This window comes from Xyrauchen texanus, chromosome 6 (assembly GCF_025860055.1).
Source record: "Xyrauchen texanus isolate HMW12.3.18 chromosome 6, RBS_HiC_50CHRs, whole genome shotgun sequence".
Lineage (NCBI taxonomy): Eukaryota > Metazoa > Chordata > Actinopteri > Cypriniformes > Catostomidae > Xyrauchen > Xyrauchen texanus.
Genome location: NC_068281.1, coordinates 22,655,043 through 22,677,480, shown reverse-complemented (window position 1 = coordinate 22,677,480; position 22,438 = coordinate 22,655,043). Strand labels below are relative to the sequence as shown.

The following is a 22,438-nucleotide window of genomic DNA, read 5'->3' as shown; positions in this document are numbered from 1 at the left end:
CATCTGTAAAGGATGCCATTAAGATTTGAGCTGAAATGTTAATATTAAATTGAAGTAAGCCTGTCAAAACTTTAAATCTGGTAAAAATTATTCACTACAGGTCAGAGCTTACAGGGACCCAGATTTTAGTCCGTCCTGGTCATGACCTGAACCCACCAGGGCACACACCTGTATACTTTTATGTATTAGTAAGTAGGGTGTAAACAGTAAAGGGGAAAAGGCCCAAAAAAAAAAGAAGACACAAAATAATATGGAAGGGGTAAATGTTGTAAAGATGTTTTGAAATGCAATTTATTATGAAAGGCTCCAATAGAATATTTTCTGATCGAATATGTGGGTTAAGTCATCAGAGAATGAGTCATTCTACAATAACATGCCATAGGAAACACAGATACAGTTTCTCTATGAAACAGCTTTCTGGATTACAAAGGAACTCACAAATTATTGTGTTACCCTCTGTGGACCACAATTGACGGGCCCTCGCATTTTTAAGGGGCTTTTTTTATAAATGTTGTTTCCTCTTAAGAAGTAAGAAAATAAAAAAGCAATCCCCTCCGCACTACTAGCACAGTACATATTTTCCTGCAGAGACTTTCAGAGGATTTTAGTCAAGAACTAACCCTCATATTCTGCTGAAATTGACTTGTCATCAATGTCATAGAGACCCAAATTTATGCGCATGCAATAATAATAACAGTAATTGAAAAACGTGTAAACCTTGTTCCCTGAAAAAAGCGGAACGAGATGTTGCGCTGCTAAGCGCTACGGGGAACAGCTCTAGCTGTGAGCCGAGCTGAATAATGTGTGGAACACGTCAATGAACACTGACCGGAATTTAAAGCCTCGGCTGATGTAATCATTAGATGCACCTGAGGCCAGGCTATAAATGGATACGTCACCAGGTGTCGTCAGATACTTCTTCTTGAAGAGCAGTCCTGGGACGTCCCAGTGCGGCAAAGCAGCACAACATCTCGTTCCGCTTTTTTCAGGGAACAAGGGTTACACATGTAACCCGAGACGTTCCCTTTACAAAAAGCTTCACTACGATGTTGCGCTGCTAAGCGCTACGGGGAACGCAATACCCACGCCGCCGCACTTGGGGCTGTCCGGACCCCTACGGTTGTGCAGTGTACTCTCAAAAACGCGAGAGGTCTCAGACATGAGCTTCAGATTTCGACTCAAGGGCATAAGAGCCCGGAGTAGCATAAACATCTAAACCATTACATTTTGATGAATATGTGCGGAGAGAACCAGCCTGCCGCATCACAAACTTGTTCAGGCATGAGCTGAGATGTCGACTCAAGGGCATAAGAGCCCGGAGTAGCAAAGCATCTAACCCATAAAGTTCGATGAATGTGTGCGAAGAGAACCCTATCGCACCACAAACTTGTCATAAAAACTTATGAATGTGAGCAGAGAGGACCAGCCTGCCGCATCACAAACTTGTTCAGGCATGAGCTGAGATGTCGACTCAAGGGCATAAGAGCCCGGAGTAGCAAAGCATCTAACCCATAAAGTTCGATGAATGTGTGCGAAGAGAACCCTATCGCACCACAAACTTGTCATAAAAACTGATGAATGTGGCGGAGAGGACCAGCCTGCCGCATCACAAACTTGTTCAGGTATGAGCTGAGATGTCGAGCTCAAGGGCATAAGAGCCCGGAGTGCAGAACATCCAAACTAAAAAGTCCAATGAATGTGTCGCGGAGAGGACAACCTGCCGCATCACAAACTTGTTTAGGCATGGGCTGAGATGTCGACTCAAGGACATAAGAGTCCGGAGTAGCAAAGCATCTAGCCCATAATGTTCGATGAATGTGTGCGAAGAGAACCCTATCGCAACACAAACTTGTCATTAAAACTGATGAATGTGTGCGGAGAGGACAACCTGCCGCATCACAAACTTGTTTAGGCATGGGCTGAGATGTCGACTCAAGGACATAAGAGTCCGGAGTAGCAAAGCATCTAGCCCATAATGTTCGATGAATGTGTGCGAAGAGAACCCTATCGCAACACAAACTTGTCATAAAAACTGATGAATGTGAGCGGAGAGGACCAGCCTGCCGCATCACAAACTTGTCCAGACATGAGCTTGAGATGTCGACTCAAGGGCATAAGAGCCCGGAGTGGCAAAACATCCAAACTATAAAAATCGAATGAATGTGTGCGGAGAGGACAACCTGCCGCATCACAAACTTGCTGCAGAGGGAGACTTCTAGCCAAGGTTTTAGAGGGGGAGAGCCCTCTGGTAGAGTGCGCCCTGAAACCTACTGGCGAAGCTTGACCGCGCGCCTCTTAGGCCCGGGCAATAATGAGGATGCCTCTTTGAGGGCACCCCGCCCACCAAGCCGTGGCAAACCGCAGTGGCCACATAGAACCTGGCAGTGGCGAGGCAAGTGCCCGCTGACAGTTCTTTCTACACAAAATCCAGAACTGAAGCAAACTGGCAGTTAGCTGGTTCTGTAATAAGAACGTTAGTAGAAGGAAACGCATGCAGGTGCATTTGCGTTACTACGTTCAGCCCCTCCCGAGGGGGAGGGGGGGGGACTGGGCGACTCGGGGAGAAGTAGAGGATACATTGCGCTATCAACAGAGGCGAAGAGGTCCTCTTCTGCCCTGTAAAATCTACCCAGATCAGTTCCAAGTGGAGGGAGCCCTAGCACTAGAAATGGTCTCGATAATCCCAAGAGAAAACCCTGTGAACCTCATTTGGTACCCTTAGGGGCCAGAACAAATGGTTTCACAATTCGGGCCAATGATGAGAAGGTCCTCCCTGTTCGGAATCGCCCAAGGCGAGCCGTCGAGGAGAGGAATTAGCTCAGAGAAACATATCCTGTTCGGCCAGCGCAAGCCATTATCTGAGGCAAGACCCTTGCTGGTGAACATAGCCAAGACTCCCGGGAGCAGAGAAACTGGGGAAAGAAATGCATACAGACGCATTCTGGGTCATGTATGTGTCATAACGTCCAGACCCAAGGGGGCTAGGTGATTTCAGGGAGAAGTAGAGGAGACATTGCGCTATCCATAGAGGCGAAGAGGTCCTCTTCTGCCCTAAGATCTCACCCAAACTTGTTCCAAGTGGAAAAGGCCTGGCATTTAAAAAGGTCTCGATAACCTCAGGAGAAAGCCCTGTGTCCCTCAGTTGGTACCCTTAGGGGCCAAACATGAAATATTCCACAATTCGGGGCAGGGATGAAATATTGCCCTGTGCCTGAGATAGAAGATCCTTCCTGTTCGAATACGCCCAAGGCGAGCCGTCGAGGAAAGAGATTAGCTCGAGAACCAAGCCCTGTTCGGCCAGCGCGGTGCTATCAGTAAGAGGCAATAACCCTTGCTGGCGAACTCTGGGCAACTACTACCTTAGGGTGGAGTTCTTAACTCCCCGTTGGTATTTCCTGTCTTGACCGTAAATCTGCTCCGTATATGGGCATCCAGGGATATAACTGACCTGAGTGACAGGAGCTTACCCTGGGCCCTAAGGAGAATCCGGCGTGTCAGAAATACAGCTGACAAGAGCGTGGGTCTCCTTGAAGATTTATGTAAGAGGCTACCGCTGTATTGTCCACCCGCACCAAGACATGGCAGCCTCAGGAGGAGGTATTTCAGGGCCAGAAATACAGCCATCAACCCGAGACAGTGACTGTGACAACCGAGCTGACGACCCTCCTATCCCCTTAAGTTGGACGACCACTTAAGGCCGCTATCCCGCCCGTCAGGGAGACGTCTGTCGTTAGCAGTCTGCGACAACAAGATGCACCTAGAGTGGGACCCAAGGCAGAAAACCGGGGTCTGAACCACATAGAAAGGGAACGAATCCTGAGGCGCGTAACCCTATTTAGCCCAGGGGTTTTGGCCCTTGGAAGAAATCCCCTGGCTTTTGGCCAAAACAAAAACGGTCTCATAAGCAGAAGGTCCAGAGGGATCACCGTGGATGCGTTCGCCCTGAGACCTGGAAATCGTTGATACTGATAACAGTGCAACCTTGACCTAGCCTGACTTTGCTCAGGGTGATCTGAATGGACTCAATCCTAGCGGGAGACAGTTGTGCCCGCATTGTGATTGAACTCCATACGATGCCCCGATAGACAGTGTTCTGAGTGGGAGAGAGGCGCTATTCTTGGCGTTGAGCCTCAACCCCAGAGAAACAGATGAGCTAAGGCGATGTCCCTGTGCTGAACTGCCAGTTCCTGGAACTGCGCTAGGATCAGCCAGTCGTCTACGTAATTCAGAATGCAGATGCCCGAGTCGCAAGTAGCCAGCGCTACATCATGCATTGTGAATGTGCGGGTAAAAAGGGCTAGGCTGAGTGAAAGAACCTGACCCTGGAAGACTTCGCCCCCGGAAGCAAACCTCAGGAACTTTCCATGTTGTGGCAGAACTTCTAAATGAAGTATAGAAGTGTGTCATAAGATCGATGGTGACCAGCCAAACGAGTTGTAGGGCTTGAGACACGACCGTCTTGACAGGCATCATCTTGGACTTGAACACCCACGGGTAGTTCAAGCTTAAGATCTAAGCCAGACACCACCCCTCACCCTCCATGGGAAACGGGAAGTATTTAGTGAAATAACCTAACTCTCTCTCTGGAAGGGGAACACATACCATGGCCCCTTTAACCAGGAGATTGAGGGTTTTTTTTTAAAAAAAATTTACAAAAAAAGAAATCCAGTTTACGGTAGTGAGAACACGCCGTTGAAACACGGAAAAGCGGCGAGAGAATTAAATCCTGACGCCCATATAAGACCCACAGAAAACAATATATCCGGCAGAAGTTTCCACGCTGCCAGGATCTCTGAGATGGGTATTCGATTTTAACACTTCCTGTTGAGGGGTTGTCGGTTGTTTCGCGTCCTGAATAAAATGCAGGAACAGCGAAAACACCCAATTTTGACGGAAGCCTCTGCAACCCGAAACACCAAGAGGTGGCGGGAATGGAGGGGCTTCGAGGGGGTACCGGGAGGGGTGAAGTGAAGCATGCGCCCCGTCCCGAGGGGAGCTACCCCCTAATCTAGGCGCAAGACCGTCAGGGTTTTCTCTTACTAGAATTTATAGTCCTGAGGTCTTGCTTCGAGGGCTGGCGAGGCGCGAGACTGTCCCCAATCCCTGGGAGGAGGAGCACGACTCGCCACGCTTTGCTTTTGAGCCTCCCTTCAGTCAGGACCGAGGTGGGTCTGAGGCTTGTTCGTCAAGCGCAGAACCCACACTCAGGTCGTCCAGGAGGTCAGCCTGGTATGCCTGAAAAACAGCATAGTGTGCAGAGCAGCACCAGCCTGACCTGCCGCTTGATAAGCCCTTCCCACTAAAGTGGAGGTTGTCCTACAAGGCTTTGAGGGGAGAGAGGGTTTCTTAAGTGACGATGCCGAGCCCGGCGAGAGATAGCCCGCAAGCCTCTCTTCGACCGGCGGCATCACTGAATACCCCCGTGCCTCAGCACCCACGATAGTGGAATATAATGACGTCGAGGTTATGTGAACACGGGAAGAAAATATATATATATTTTTATAGATATTTTTTTTATTTTTTTTTTTATTTTTATTTTTTTAGGGGTTCTCCATGAGCGAAACAGCTCTTCATGGAGGTTATCAAAGAAAGGGAAGGGACCCATGAGGCGTTCCCTTTCTTAGACTGGAAGATAAAATCTATCCCCTAATTTGGAGCGTTTGGGGGTCTCTTTTTCGCGTGGCCAGTCCAATCTGGCAGCCGCACGAGTAACAACATCGAGCAATTCCTCCGTAGATTTTTTTATCGCGGACGGAAAGCTCGGAGGCGGGAAGAGAATCGCGATCCACCTCATGATCCGAAGAAGAGTCGGAGCAGCCGAGATCATGTGAAGGACCAGCTGGGTTTGGGGAGAGAGTGAGAGAAAGGGGTCAACCCGTCTCTTGCTCCTCAGCCAAATCCATGCACGAGCCCCACGAACGATCTTTTACGTGAGTGCTGACTCCAAGCAAGCGAGGCGAGCACGACGCACTCTGCCTGTTAAAGCAAATCGCAGTGCTCGCACCCGCCCTGCTGCAACGCAGAGCAGCGTGCTCTTACCCCCAAACAAACAGCAAAAACTGATGTGTGCCGTCTTCAGCTATAGAGCGAGAAGAGGGGAACACACACCGTTTGCGGCTTTCAGTCATTCTCTCTTTTTTTATTTTTTTATTATATATATATAATATTTTCTAAACAGAAGAGAAAAATAGAACAACGTTCACTGCACACTGCCTAACTGATTCTATCTCCTAACAGAGGAAAGAAAGTTTTGACAGGGTGTGTGAAACACACAGAAACAGAATCGCTCTGAAAAAAGAGTTTCTGACGACACCTGGTGACGTCTCCATTTATAGCCTGGCCTCAGGTGCATCTAATGATTACATCAGCCGAGGCTATAAATTCCGGTCAATGTTCATTGACGTGTTCCACACATTATTCACAGCTAGAGCTGTTCCCCGTAGCACTTAGCAGCACAACATCGTAGTGAAGCTTTTTGTAAAGGGAACTGTACTTTTCCTTGTTTTTCTGAACTAATCAAAACACAGCAGGACACCGTGTTCTCAGAAAATGTGTTGTTATCCAGAACAGTAACATTATTGGAGTAAATTTCACCCCAGAAAAATTACATTGTAAAAAATTCAATAAAAAAAATAAATATTAAAACCAGTATACAATCAGATAATCTTAGCATGAAAAATTATTTGCATGTATTCTGGTTTTAAATAAATGTTGTCAGAGGAGCCAAACAGAAGTAACATTTTCCTAATAATTATTTTTGTCTTGCTTTCCAGTAAAATAAAAAATAAAAATATCTGATCCTATAAGAAGAAACAGGAACGTTTGGTTACGTATGTAACCTCCGTTCCCCGAGGGAGGGAACGACACGTTGTGTCGGAGAAGTGACACTAGGGGTCTCTCTTGAGCGCCGATATTCACGTCTGATCTATTGAAAAGGGCAATTGGGAGTTGGCAGTCAGTATTTGCATACCCCGCCCCCGGACATACGGGTATTTAAGTGGGGCAAATACGAGAGTTCATTCAGGATTTTTCTGAGGAGCCGGAAATGGTCCGGCCACAACAGTGGCTCGGTTCAGCGACATGGCGGAGGAAAGACACAACGTGTCGTTCCCTCCCTCGGGGAACGGAGGTTACATACGTAACCAAACGTTCCCCTTCTGTCGCTCTCTCCACGTTGTGTCGGAGAAGCGACACTAGGGGACCCATTCCAATCTTGCCATGCGCTGAACCGTGTACGTGAACCGCCGATACAGAGGCGGGCAGGGATTTCATCCAGTGCCGCGCATCGTCTGTACCTGGCTGCATGTACCCTTCCCCAATGCCCCATAAGAACATCGGAATCCTTCTAGTAGGCGATGTTTGCCAACATGGGAACGGGCCAGCCTGGCTGGGCCTCTTTTCTCTCTATGTTTCTCGCATAGAGCAATCACGGCCGGGGCCCTTACACGCATATATGGAAGGGGGTCTTACCCAGACCCTGCGGAGACCACACCTGCCCTTTTTCTTGGGGAGGAAAAGTGGTAGACACGTCACACGGCCGTCTTAGGGCTCGTGTGGAAAGTATGGTGCGGTGGTAGATCCAGCCTCGAAAGGGGGAGTTGCTACAGCACGGCAACTGGGGCAGCTGTAACTGCCTAAGGGAGACACGGGGGTCCGCTCGTAAGGGGACAGAACCGTGGAATTACACACAGGGGGAGTCTGAACCGGAGGCCTTCTTATTTTACCTGTGGAGCCCCTATACCAGTACGGGGTGGCCATCAGGGTACCCGCAGTGGCTTGGGTCGGCGAGTTCCTCCGCTGAACCGCGGACCCGGAGGGCTGGGGAGGAATCGACCAGGGTCCCAACTCGGAGTGGGACGCCCTGGGAAGAAGGCGCACTACTTTACCTTGACGTCAGGAAAAGGGTGCTGGGCGCAAGCGATCCACCCAGCCGGTCGGTCTACGTGTTACCGAGTTCTACGGGCTCGGACCTGAGAAAACACGAGACGCAACCGACCCAACGCGGAGGTTGTAAAACCTCGCGAAGGTGTTGGGTGTTGCCCAACCCGCGGCTCTACAGATGTCTGCTAGGGAGGTGCCCTTTCCAGTGCCCATGAGGACGCAACACCCCTTGTTGAGTGAGCTCGGACCCGCAAGGGTAGGGGCATGGCCTGGGTGTGATAAGCCAGTGTGATGGCGTCGACAACCCAGTGGGCGAGCCTCTGTTTGGAGACGGCATTCCCTTTCTGCCGTCCCCCAAAGCAGACAAAGAGCTGCTCAGAGTGTCTGGTGCTCTGTGTGTGGTCCAGGTAAATGTGCAGGGCGCACACTGGACACAGCAACGAAAGGGCTGGGTCTGCCTCCTCCCGGGGCAGCGCTTGCAGGTTCACTACCTGATCTCGGAATGGTGTGGTAGGAACCTTGGGCACATAGCCCGGTCGCGGTCTTAGGATCACAGACATATCTGCCGGACCGAACTCCAGGCAAGTGTCACTGACAGAGAACACTTGAAGGTCCCCGACCCTCTTGATGGAGGCGAGCGCGATCAGCAGGGCCATCTTAAGAGAGAGGGCCCTGAGTCCAATTGATTCAAGCGGCTCGAATGGAGGTCTCTGGAGTCCTGCCAAGACTACCGAGAGATCCCAGGAGGGAACTAGGCCTGGCCGGGAGGGATTCAACCTCCGGGCGCCTCTCAGGATCGTGGTGGGCAGCAATGGCGGCAACATACACCTTGAGGGTGGACGGGGACAGCCTCCTGTCCAGCCTCTCCTGTAGGAACAGGAGCACTGACTTGATAGCGCATCTCTGCGGGTCTTCAGTTCGGGAAGAACACCAATCTGCGAACAAGCGCCACTTTAGGGCGTGAAGGTGCATGGTAGAAGGGGCTCTGGCTTGGTTGATTGTATTCACAACGGTCGCCGGTAAGCCGGCTAGCTCTTCAGTTCCAGGAGGTTCCAGAGGTCTGGGCGCGGGTGCCAGAGCGTGCCCCGTCCCTGAGAGAGGAGGTCCTTTCTCAGGGGAATTCGCCAGGGAGGAGCTGTCGCGAGAAGCCTGAGTTCCGAGAACCAAGTCCGAGTGGGCCAGTAGGGGGCCACTAACGTGACTTGCTCCTCGTCCTCCCTGACCTTGCACAGCACCGGTGCAAGAAGGCTCACTGGGGAAATGCGTGCTTGCGCAGCCCCGAGGGCCAGCTGTGTGCCAGCCGTCTGTCCGAGGGGAGCCTCTGTTAGGGCATACCAGAGCGGGCAGTGGGAGGTTTCCTGGGAGGCAAACAGGTCTACCTGGGCCTTGCCGAACCGTTCCCAAATCAGCTGGACCGACTGGGGGTGAAGCCTCCACTCCCCGCCGGGCAGGAGTTGTCGTGATAGCGCGTCCGCTACGACGGTGAGCTTGCCGGGGATGTGAGTGGCGCGCAGCAACTTGAGTCGCTGCCGGCTCCATAGGAGGAGACGGCGGGCGAGTTGTGACATGTGGTGGGAGCGTACGCCGCCTTGGCGATTTTTGTACGCCCCCATTGTGGTGCTGTCCGATCTCACGAGGACATTTTTGTCCCGAACTAACGGGAGGAACTTCCTGAGAGAAAGAAGGACGGTCAACAACTCCAGGCAATTGATGTGCCAATGCAGTGGGGCCCCTTTCCAACGGCCCGCTGCACACGGCACCCCACCCGGACCGGGAGGCGTCGGTTGTGACCAGGACGCGTCGGGACACCTGCTGCAGGGGCACTCCTGCCCGTAGAAAGCAGAGGTCTGTCCAGGGTCGGAGTGTTTTGAGGCAGGCGGGGGTGATCCTTACCCGATGCGTGCCGTGGTGCCATGCTTGTCTCGGGACTCGAGTCTGGAGCCAGTGCTGGAGTGGTCTCACATGCATCAACCCCAGCAGCGCGACCGCCGCGGAGGACGCCATATGACCCAGGAGCCTCTGGAAAACTTTTAGAGGGACCACTGTGCCTGGCTTGAAGGAAGTGAAGCAGTCCAGCACCGACTGAGCACGCTCGCTCGTGAGACGTGCTGTCGTTGAGACTGAGTCTAACTCCAACCCGAGAAAAGAGATGCTCTGAACCGGAGTGAGCTTGCTCTTTTCCCAGTTGACCTGAAGCCCCAAGCGGCTGAGGTGCCGGAGCACCTGGTCTCTGTGTGTGCATAGTAACTCTCGAGAGTGTGCTAGGATGAGCCAGTCGTCGAGGTAGTTGAGAAATGCGGATGCCGGCTACTCGTAGCGGGGCAAGGGCCGCCTCTGCGACTTTCGTAAAGATGCAAGGGGACAGAGACAGGCAGAAGACTGGCCGTCGAACGCGAACCGTAAGAAGGGTCGGTGTCGTGGCAGAATTGAGACGTGGAAGTACGCGTCCTTCAGGTCTACCGCTGCGAACCAATCTAGATGCTGAACACTAGCCAGAATATTTCTCTGCGTGAGCATTTTGAACGTGAGTTTTAACAAGGCCCGATTGAAAACTCTCAAGTCCAGGATTGGTCGTAAGCCACCGCCTTTCTTGGGTACAATGAAGTAAGGGCTGTAGAAACCCTTCCTCATTTCGGTTGGAGAGACGGGCTCTACCGCGCCCTTGGCTAAGAGGGTCATGATTTCCGCGGATGCCCCTGAAGGGGGGCGGGAGCCAGGCAAACTGAATTGCGTAACCGAGTCGAATTGTCCGGTGCAGCCAGCGTGATGTGTTGGGAAGCGAAAGCCACGCTTCCCAGCTCTACGCTAGGGGCACCAAAGGGACGAGTATTTTGGACGTACCCGGCGGGGCCTCGCAGCGGGGCGGAACAGGTAATGCAGCGTCGGGCGGCTTCGTTGTGGCCTGAGGCTGAGGTGCTGAGAATAGACTCAAAGCACTTACCTTGCTCCGCGCACCCGGCAGGGGGCGGGTTTGTGACTGAGGAGGAGGTCTGATGCTGGCGTCCTCTGGACTCGTCTGAACCGGCCGGCCGGGGGACAGTCCTGGGCAGGCGGAAGGCGGGATCGCCGCGTCCGGTGTACCGGGACTGTCGTAATCTGAAAGCAGATTGCCGTGAGAACAGCATTTGCGGGCCAGGTGACCCAGAGGCAAAGGAAATAGCTCTATTATTGAGAATGTGTAAAATGTAAAAACAAAGGATTCTCCTCCCGGCCCTCCACCGGGGAACGGAGAGGTCTTACCACGTCCCTGCAGCACATCAAGAACAGGACTACCCAAGTGCAAATCTTGAATTGCCGTGGACCGGTGGACTTGCAGGGAGGGCCCATGGCATGCAGGGGGGGAGCGGTCTGGGACTGTTCTACTGCCGAGGGTAGTGAGAGCGGAGGAGCGAGGAAGCTTGGCTCGCTCAGCTCGTCGTGCACGTCCGGGAAAGAACGGGGGGGGGCGCGGCTGTGGGCGGCGCACCAGCCCGTGAATCATCAAGCCCGGGGAAGCATAGCACGGATCTCCGTGCGTCAGGCTCAGACTGGGCAAGCAGACCCGTAGGTGGCGGCCCAGGCGAGTTATCCGCATCCGATGTGACGCTCTCCGATGCAGCGGTGATGTTGTCATCCAATGTCCGGGAGCTCCAGGGACCGGGCGGCCGGCCGTTAGGCGGACCGCGCTTATCCCAAACTCGTGAGGGGAGCAAGCAAGCGTGCGGGGGGTATCGAGCGGTTTTTACCCCGCGAAACGCAGCCCGCCATTATCCCGGGATCATCTTCATCGCTCGCGGCGCCTGCGTCAATCCCGTAGGAAGGAGGCGAGGAGCGGAGGGCGGCTGAAGTGGCTTTCTTTCTCACAAGAAAGCAGAGATCACAACGCTGGTGCAGCTATGTTCTCAGGCTGAAAACATAACCCATTGGAGAGCATGCTCATCCTGAGCCCGGACGGAAAACAGCAAGCGTGCCGGGGAGGCGGGGGGTTTCAAGGGGGTTCACCCGGCGAAACGCAGCCCGTCATTGACCCCAGATCGTTTTCATCGCCCGCGGCGCCTGCCTCAATCCCGTGGGAAGGAGGCGAGGCGCGGGGGGCAGCTGAAGCGGCTCTCTCTCACTACAAGAGAAAGCCTACGACCACAATGCTGTCATGGCTATGTTTTCATACTGAAAACATAGACCATTCATAAAAAACGCTTCCAGCGTGTTTCGCAACCCAGGTACGCCAGGCGGTTTTTATGACCGTCAGAGGTGGGGAGAAATCACCGCCTCCAAAAACTACACAGGGGCGGAAAGGCATCTTCAGAAAGACGCATCCTGAAAAGGACGTTCAACGCCGCTGTGTTTGCTCTTTTAGAGAAATTTACTCTTTTAAGGAAAATAACTCTTTTAATATACACAGTGTGTATGTGTGTCTGCGCTGTCGAAGCGCTCAGGGGCAACAATGCACGCCGTGTAAAGTGAAGGAGAAAGCCGCTGTTGTGCGCCGTCAAGATCCAACAGCATGCAGATCGTCAGAGGAAACAGGAACGTTTTATAGTGGTGTGTAAACTCGCAGCAACTGCAGACAGACCATCGGCTCCGAAGAAATTTTCTGAATGAACTCCCGTATTTGCCCCGCTTAAATACCCGTATGTCCGGGGGCGGGGTATGCAAATACTGACTGCCAACTCCCATTGGCCCTTTTCAATAGATCAGAGGTGAATATCGGCACTCAAGAGAGACCCCTAGTGTCGCTTCTCCGACACAACGTGGAGAGAGCGACAGAAGGGGAAGCACAATTAGTGAGGTTTACACACAAAAAAAAACTAATGAAAAAAGTTTTCTTTGCAACTAAATAAGTTCCCCCTCTGTCACTCACTCGACGTTGTGTCAATGTAGTGATACTAAGAGTCGATCTTGATAGTCCCGAACGCTTCTATTCTTTTGAGAAAAGGCCAATGAGAATTGGTGAGTGGAATTTGAATGCCACTACCCCGGACATTAGGGTATAAAAGGATAAGGAATGCCCACTCTCATTCAGATCTTTTTCTTTTCAAGTGGTTGTACTATCAAGCAAGCTGAATATTACTGCTGTTCCATTCACCTCTTAAGAAGCATATGCTGTTGGATATACGGTGCATTTCCAGTGGCTTTCTCTCCTTCTGCACGACGACTGCAGATTTCGGCCCTGGGTGCTTCGTCAGCACTAAAAGTGTGTATATTCCTGCTAAAGAGTATTTTTTCTCTATTAGAGCACACATATTGACATTGAACATCTTTATAAAGATGTCTTTCTGTCTTTGTGTGATTCCTGGATGCGGTCGCTATCGCTCCGCCTCTTACAGCCACAAGGGTCTGGGCAGCGATCACACTGAGGCTGTTATGTTTACCTTGTCTTGTTTCACTGTTGCCCATTTGTTTGTCATTTTTTTCACTTTTGTTATTCCTTAGTTTTCACTTTTGTCACCCTTGTACCTCCATAGTCTTCCTGTCAGCCCTCGTGTTCACTGTTCATTGTTTTCACCTGCCCTCGTTTAGTTTCCCTTTGGTTTCTGTTTATCACCTTATCATCTTGTTTGAGTTCTGTTTGTAAATTGGTCCCTTTTTCCTATGTTCATGTATTTTAACCCTGGTTTTTGGTTCAGTCCTTGTCTATCATTGAGTGTTGTTAGCTGGTATGGTTTCCCTTCCCGTGTGTTCAGCTTTATGTTTATTTCCCCATTGAGGGTTTTTCCTTTGTGTTTGTTTAACGAATAAAGTTAACTGCATTTGGATCCGCACCTCCTCGTCTGCCTCGCTGCTTACTCGTCACAGAGGCAGCTTTTGCGGATGGTTCATGTTTTCATTGCAAGAATATGACCATGGGAACGTTGTGGTCGCAGGAAAGTCACTCTAACTGCCTTCTGTGCCTTCTACCCACGGGTATGAGGCCGGCCTTGCTGGCACTGGAGGCAATTTGGGGAGTTCAATGTGAGCGGTCTCGCCGGGTAATTCCACGCAGACCTCCCGTTCCCCAGCACGCTCGTTTGTTTCTGTCTGGTTACGAAATGAGACCAGCCCACCTCATGGCCAGCTTGATATCTCTTTCGGGGCCTGCAAGTAGGATGAGTCTTCGATCGCTGCATCGAATAGCGCACTGCCGATGGCAGACGCTGAGGACTCGACTGGGCTGCCACCTTCGGTTCTGCCTGCCCAGTCTGAGGCTGAAGCAGAGCTGACAGCCATACTTGCCCAGGCCGCCGTGAGTATCTGGTTGGACTGGAACCCTCAACCCTCCCCTGAGCGCTTGTGGCTACAGACCTTGTGCAAGGTCAGGGAGGACGAGGAACGGGTCACCCTCATGACCCCATATTGGCCCACCCAGACTTCACGCTCCTCGCAACAGCAAATCCCTGTAAGATTCCCCTGAGGAAGGACCTTCTTTCTCAGGGATGGGGCACCATCTGGCTCCCGTGCCCAGACCACTGAAACCTCCACGCCTGGCACTTGGACGGGACGTGGAAGACCTAAGTAGCCTAACACCAGCAGTTGTGACACTATCACTCAGGCCAGAGCTCCCTCTACAAGGCAAATTTATGCCCTGAAGTGGTGCTTATTCATGAGTTTGTGTTCTTCCCGAGCCGAAGACCCCCAGATATTACACACAATACCTTCGCAAGGTTTTACAATCTCCAGGTTGAGCCTGTCAGCAGACCCAAATCTCCCTTGAGCAGAGCCCTCTCTGCCCCCGGCCTCCGTGTTTGTAGAGCTCCTCCCCTTCAAGGTAGGACCTACAACCACGCCTCTTCCATGTGTGGCTGGTGAACCCCTGTGTTGTATTGCCACATGTTGACCACCCCTTTGGGCAGGATGTGGTCTCCGTGGGGTCCTTTCGCCCCGGAAAAATAGGAACGAAAGAACACCTTCCCGATTCATATAATATCGTTAGATGGCCACAGCCGGATCTAATACTCTGTGGAGAGAAAACATAGAGAGAAAAGGCTGCGGCTGCCGTGGCCTTCCCCCTTTCTAATTACACTGCTTCCCCCCTCAGGGATGTGGGGAACTACATGACATCTTTTTGTAGCATCAGGGGAGGTTATGTGCAGACTGATGCACCTTCTGTTATGGACACAGCAGCTTGCTTGCACCTGCATCAGCAGTTCACGTAACACGGTTCAGCTGTTGTGCCGGTTTTCTATAGGGTCCCCTAGTGTTACTACATCGACACAATGTCGATTGAGTTACAGAAGGGGAACGTCTTGGTTACTGGCGTAACCTCCATTCAACTGTCCCTCTTTCCACAACACCGTACTAGCCACTGAAATGGGCGGACCTTGTCTCGGCTCCTCAGCACAAAACCTGAATGAGAGTGGGCATTCCTTCTCCTTTTATACACATATGTCTGGGGGAATGGCATGCAAATTCCACTCGCCAATTCTCATTGGCCTTTTCTCCAAAAAATAGAGGTGTTCAGGGCTCTCAAGAGTGACCCTTATTGTCACTACATTGCTACAATGTCTCGTTCCCTCCATCTGGGAATGGGGTTAAAACGGTAATCAAGATTTTTCATCGGGGTAAGAAAAATAAACTTGTTATCCTTTTGAATAAAGTTTTTATTTCTTACCCTGTTTTAAACATCAACCTCACAAAATGTTGTTATTTGTCTAAAGCTATGTCCTTTTGCTTATCTACTAAATCTATTTGTTTTAGGAATGTTTAGATATTTCTTCTGGAAAACAATACAAAATAATCAATGATTTGTCTCGATTTGAAGGAAGAAAATGAAGTATGTAGAAAGTAGAAATTCAAGTAGAAATTTTGTTCATAAGTAGTTTTTAGATGATCTGAAAAAGTCATGCACTTGTTAAAGTTAAGTGTGTTTTTCAAGCTTTAATATTGGCCCAAGGTCTCTCAGACCCCAAACAAAACCTCAGAGTTAAAAAAGTGGATTTGGATTTGTGTGTTGGACAAACAGAAAAAAAGGGAATATTTATTGCGCTCATGAGCAGGCTTGGAATTGGACTGAAATTCCATTCAATCATGCTGGAATTGTGAGAGTTATCACTCTCAATTGTATCTAAAAAAATAAAAAATAAAAATCAATAAATCTTCATTCAGAATGATGAATATAGATAGTTTTCCTCATAGACTTACATGGCACACTCAATTACTCTTGTGTAAATTAACAACTCATTCTCATGATTTTATCAACACATTATGGAAAGGTAGCACTGTATGACCTGAGCTACACTGTGGTGGGGGAAAACTGTGGCCTACTTGTTATGATATTCCACTTGCCTACAGTGTATATCTTAATTTTATGTCTCCCCTTCTGCCCCTTTTTTCACTCTGCTTAGTTACCATTTGGTAACACCTGGTGTGTATGCACCTGGAGGGTGTTTGTCCCAATTTGAATGTGCCAATCTGCAGTGTGTTCATCCCAGGATATAGCCTATTTGGTGCAGGATAAATATGCTTGGCTCATTCATGTTTGTTTGCAGCTGAATGTGCCATGATGGAGTGTGTGTATGCATGATCCTCTATCAGCAGTGTAAAAGGTAAAATGGTTTGCAGCATCTGTTCCAGCTGATAGTGTGTCTGTATTTTACCAGTGCCCTGTCATCAACAACATGAGCTGCTAACCCAAGAGACTCAACTCAACACCAATATGTGCTTCCATCGCTTAGATATATATACCATGAACCCAGCCAATGTATACAGAATTGCTTCATGGGAACTCCACTGTGCATTTATTTATCATATGTAATTGCTCATTCAGTCTATCTCCCGCTGGGGTCTCTGGAACTATTGTGCCCCTCAATTGAAGTAGCAGATCTCTGATGGCAGTTTGTCTTCTATTGGTGTCTTTAGCGCTAATAACCTTTGAGACTGCATGCACAGTAATCCCCTGCGTGGTCACTGTCACAACTCTCTCATCCTTTCTCTGATCTCTAATACCCTGTTTCTGGGTTTCATGTGAAGGTTTTGATGGAATTATAAAGCCACATGGAAATGATCACATCAGGAGTGATATCATAGGGTTTGCACTCATACAAATGTAGTATTGCCTCCTTATTTTGGCAGGAAGTGCCTATACTTTTAGCACTGAGAGTGGTGGACATGTATTTGAATCACTCAGATAATCCTGTACTCCAGGCCTAGAGAGCCACTCATTCTAGGAGAGTGATAGTGGAGTGATTAGAACATTGATGGTGTCTCATCTCTTCTGCTCTGAGCTTCACAGTTATAAAAAAACATAGCAACTTTTCACTTTTTAAGATTGTCCACAGATATAAGACTAGAAAATCATCATCACTGGTGTATCCTTCCCTGCTGAAGAAAAAAACGTCATGCAGCTATAGCTGGTCAACAGCATTTGTTGTGTTTTAAATGCTGGTTCACATCACAGGATGCTGGTGTTCCAAAAAGGCTTTCTGAGACCTGCTTGGTTGCTTGGAGAGAGAGAGAGCCACACACAGATGCCATGTGTGCGTTTATGTTCCTATTAAAATATTACTTTGATTGTTCAGCCTGTTCCCGCCTCCTCCTTTCCAATTTTAACCTTGTTACACCAGCATTACCAGAAATAAATACTGTTCAATTTGCTGCACCAGCACTAAACCAGCACTATATAGCATAAACCAGCCTAGAACAACATGGTAACTGCATACTGGTTAAGATTGACTTTTCGGCATGGTCTACATCAGTGGTTCTCACTTCTGGTATAGAAGTACCCCAGCTAATCCCTAATCTGATTTTAGTTCAAGTCTTGGAGCTTCCTCTAATGAGCTAATGAGTTATATCAGGTGTGTTACATGATGGGAGATGCTCAAACAGTGAAGGAATGGAGAACTTCAGGACCAGGATTGAGAACCATTGCTCTACAGCTTTATTTGGTCAGTACAAGGCATTTAGTAATGTTTAATGTCACTCAGTACTTTTTGGAACATGTTAGACTTACACTGACATCTAGGGGTCTTGATGGAGCATCAATTAAAGTAGTGTTAAATTACTGATGCCATTGAAAAACTCACTATTCACAGTCAGCCATGATTAATTTAATCCATGAGTTAGGGGCTGTTTACACTTGGCCACTTCATGCATTTTCACTGATCGGATAGCTATCTGATTATGAAAAGACCAGGTGCAAATGCCCTCCGAAACGCATTTGAGACGGATTGCAATCCGATCACTCAAACCACTTCAGGAGGTGGTTTGAGATGCATTCCAGTTGAAACTGATCAAGTGTAAATGCATCTGGCTGTTCAAGTCACATATCTTTCTTCACTCAAACAGTGCTGCATCAGCATAGGGAAAACAGGAAACAGAACAGCTGTTGCATAGAGTTTGATAGACTCATTTGATGGATGCCCACTACAAATTCTTTGTGATACAGTCAATAGAAGCTGTATGTGATAGACGAGGACCATGTGCTTAGGTCAAGAAAATCTTGGTGGCACACAGTCAAGTTGCGTGGCTGTGATGATGACGCACAGTGATTTAATTTATTTAAATTTATTTTTTGTAAAACTTTTAATGTGGAAATAATTATTCAGTGCACCTTTAACTGAGGCATCAACTATTGAGCACCATCATCAACACATTTAACAATTTTTTTTTCTTACCAGATGAAGTTGAATTTGTAGTCTACATTAGCTGTGGAATATGTTGTGGTTTCACTTGGTATTTCTGATATTAATATCTGCCTGAATTTTCATTTGTTATTTCAAGTATAACAACATTTTCCTGAAGGCAGGAGGTGTCAAGCTAAATTTGAAATGTCAAGTTTGAAAAAGTTTGATAAATTTGAAAAAGACAAATTTCCTGAAAAAGGACAATAAAGTATACAAACAAACAAACAAAACAAGTACACATTTTTCAATGAATAAAAAATAATAATTAAAACATTAAAAGAAATGAAAATAATATTAATATAACCTACAAACAAGTGAAATTCCCATAAACAAGTGAAATTCCCATAAATCTATCAGGAAAGTTTATGATAAGACACCTTTATTTTGTTAAATAATAATACTAATAACAATAATATTACATTTATATACGTAGCACCTTTAAAGAAGGAGAAAAAAAAGGAGCATGTTTCAGTTTATTCGTTTTACAAGAGCACAAATATTTATAATAGATGAATAATCTATGGAGCATTTAAAACTTTATGGAGCATATTAACGTAACCAGATAATTTCTTTAATCGCTGATGTGGATACAAATGTGGTCAACTTTAAAAGACAAATAGAATAGCTCCAACGTGAAATCATCACTTCAGGTCAGGAATGTAACATCATGCTCAGGTTTAGGATATAAATGAATACATGGGAATCACATGTGAATCGTGTGATACATTAACATAGACTTTTCAAGAAGTCACAGGAAAGTGTATATGATGTAGTATCTTAATGTAACACTTTATAAGCTCCAGACATGCGTCGAGACCGCGCCCATCCGATTTGAATCACAACGTGCTCATTTTCATTCATAAGGTTGACACTTTGCTAAGATTCATAAATTGTTTGTAATTTTTTATATGTTTATTTAAAATGTCACTTTATCACTGTGTATCTTGAATAAGATTCATATGAATATTCTTTACATTATTCGGATGAATCCGTTATTCGTCAATATTCGTGCCTTTCCGAATAAGGTATTCAGCTTTGGGCACACCCCAACACTTTTAATCTTACTATGAAATTATTGTTTTCTTCACATTTTCTATTATATTATTCTATTCTATTCTATTCTATTCTAGTCTTGTCTCAGCTAGTCTTGTATAAATTGTAGTATAGCATAGCATAGCATAGTTGGCTATGTTTATTTTCTGTATTTGTCCTAAGCTACTGTTGACACCCATCCATCTGTATTCAAATTAAAAAGCAAACTTGCATTGTGCCTTATCCTCTTAGCTGAGAATTAACTCCACTCGACCTTTGTGTAGTAGTTAGTGACCCTACCTACCTATGGGTGAGGTTTAACCTACCTGACATTTCACACTTTCTCTAGAAGGGGCTAGCTTTTATTCCATAGGAAATCATCTCAGAGCACAAAGATAAGGGCTTACCCTGTTCTGCATCAGTCTGTTTCTGTTTGTGTTATTTACTTTCTGTCTTTGCTTTGTGGCTACTAGCTGAATACTAAGAGCCTGTTTAACATGAACAATTTGCTTTTTTTTGGTGTGTTGTCTGCTGAAATTCCCTGTCCTGGCAGGTGATGTCTGATCTCAATGGGCTGGATGCAATCTCTGTGACATTCTCTGGGGCTGAACACTGCCGTGTATTTATTTGATCTGGTGGATTGAGGTATCTGTTTGCATATTTTCTCTTACTCCACTGGTCTTGTCCATTTAAAAAGGGAACATTGCATTTTCGAATATAAAAAACTGTCCATCTCACAATTTCTCACATTACATTTAAATTGAAATCCCCCTGTTGTCACTCCCTCAGAGGTCCTCTGTGTTTCTAGCTAGGATTTTGGACTTGCTAATGTACAGTATATATTAATTTGTGTTTACTTGATGGCTTTTTTGAAAGTACGTTATGTATACTTGTATATTAAAAGACCTGCCAAGTTCTCTATTCAGACACACCTGCCATTGGAGAGGCATTTTCCTGATCTATTAATAGGTTCAAAGGGCTGTGTGTCAGGATCCTGTCACCTTTGTTAGCTGTGTTCTTTGTTTATGTTGAACACATAGATCAGGGTTTATTTCCTGGCCATGTGCTCTATCTGTCAGTAGCTTATCCTGGCATAGACGATATAGACTGGCTCCTAGGGCGGCAATGCTCTCTGGGGTGGCACGACTGGGTACCTGATTGATCGCCCTTGCACAGAGCTCGCAAGATAGCAATGGGAGAAAGGTGCCCCGAATTGTGCCATCCCGCCCCTGTCTCGCTGTAGGTGAAAGGTGCTCCAAATCGTGCCACCCTGCAAGTTTGCAATGGGGGAAAGATGCCCAGAGTTGTTCCTGACAGACTAATCAGCCAAAAAGGCTCTAAAGGGTTAGTATTATAGATGTTCATAATGCATTCTTATATTCTGGACAAACATAAGATAACCATAATCAACAGTATAGGTACACTGTGATACAGGATCAACTCAGTGGTCTTGAGAAAATAAGTCTCAACCATGTGATTGCTGGGCAGATTTGACAAAGTCATTGATGATTTTGCATCAATGAAAACTAGGAGGGGAGAGTTAAATTTGAAATTAGGAATTATGTGTTATAGCACAAAGAGCAATCTGTAAATATTCTGCAGTTATCTTTATTTAGTGACTCTACAATGTAATATTAATATAATATTGTGCAATTAAAGTTATGTATATGTAATGTACATGTTAATATAATTATATATATATATATATATATATATATACACACACACACACACACAAGTGGCCAAAAGTTTGGAATAATGTACAGATATTGGTACTTTAATTCACCAAAGTGGCTTTAAACTGATCACAAAGTATATTCAGTTACTGATGTAAAAAATTATTTTTTGATCAAATCTAGACAGGCCCCATTTCCAGCAGTCATCACTCCAACACCTTATCCTTGAGTAATCATGCAAAATTGCTAATTTGATACAAATAAATTACTTGCCATTATATCAAACACAGTTGAAAGCTATTTGGTTTGATAAACGAAGCTTAACATTGTCTTTGTGTTGGTTTTTGTTTTGCCACAGTGTGCAATATACTGTCATATAATAAGGTCAATATTAGGTCAAAAATGGCAAAAAAAAGAAACAGCTTTTTCTAGAAACTCGTCAGACAATCATTGTTTTGAGGAATGAAGGCCATTCAATGCTTGAAATTGCCAAAAAAAAAAAAAAACTGAAGATTTCATACAAAGGTGTACACTACAGTCTTCAAAGACAAAGGACAACTAGCTCTAACTAGGACAGAAAGAGATGTGGAAGGCCAGATGTACAACTAAAGAAGAAGATAAGTACATCAGAGTCTCTAGTTTGAGAAATAGACACCTCACATGTCCTCAGCTGACAGCTTCATTGAATTCTACCAACCAGCATCAGTTTTATGTACAATAGTAAAGATAAGACTCAGGGGTGCAGGCCTTATGGGAAGCATTGCAAATAAAAAGCCTCTTTTTAAATAGAAAAACAAAAAAATAAGGGTAGAGTGGGCAAAGAAACAGATATTGAACAACAGATAATTGGAAAAGAGTGTTATGGATCTTAACCCATTGAGAATTTTTGGGATCCGCTAGACTGTAAGGTGTGTGAGAATTACCCGACAAGACAATCTATGGCAAGTGCTACAGGAAGCGTGGGGCGAAATGTCACCTGAGTATCTGCACAAACTGACAGCTAGAATGCCAAGGATCTGCAAAGCTGTCATTACTGCACGTGGAAGATTTTTTCAAAATGCAATAGTAATTTTTCATGTTATTAATGTCCCTGTATATATATATATATATATATATATATATATATATATATATATATATATATACAAGAATATTTCAGCTCCAGTATGTAGGTCTATGCATGTGAATGTTGACCAGAACCTTGAAGCTCCTATAAGCAGATACAGGCAGGATAAAATTAATCCATACGTTCCAGTGGTTAAATCTATGTCA

General features: G+C 46.9%; 1 protein-coding gene across 1 annotated transcript in view; it reads left to right on the top strand.

The window, feature by feature from the left end:
• LOC127644780 (cadherin-18-like) overlaps positions 1–22,438 on the top strand; it is an 81,351-nt gene that overhangs the window by 39,461 nt on the left and 19,452 nt on the right. The window lies entirely within an intron of this gene.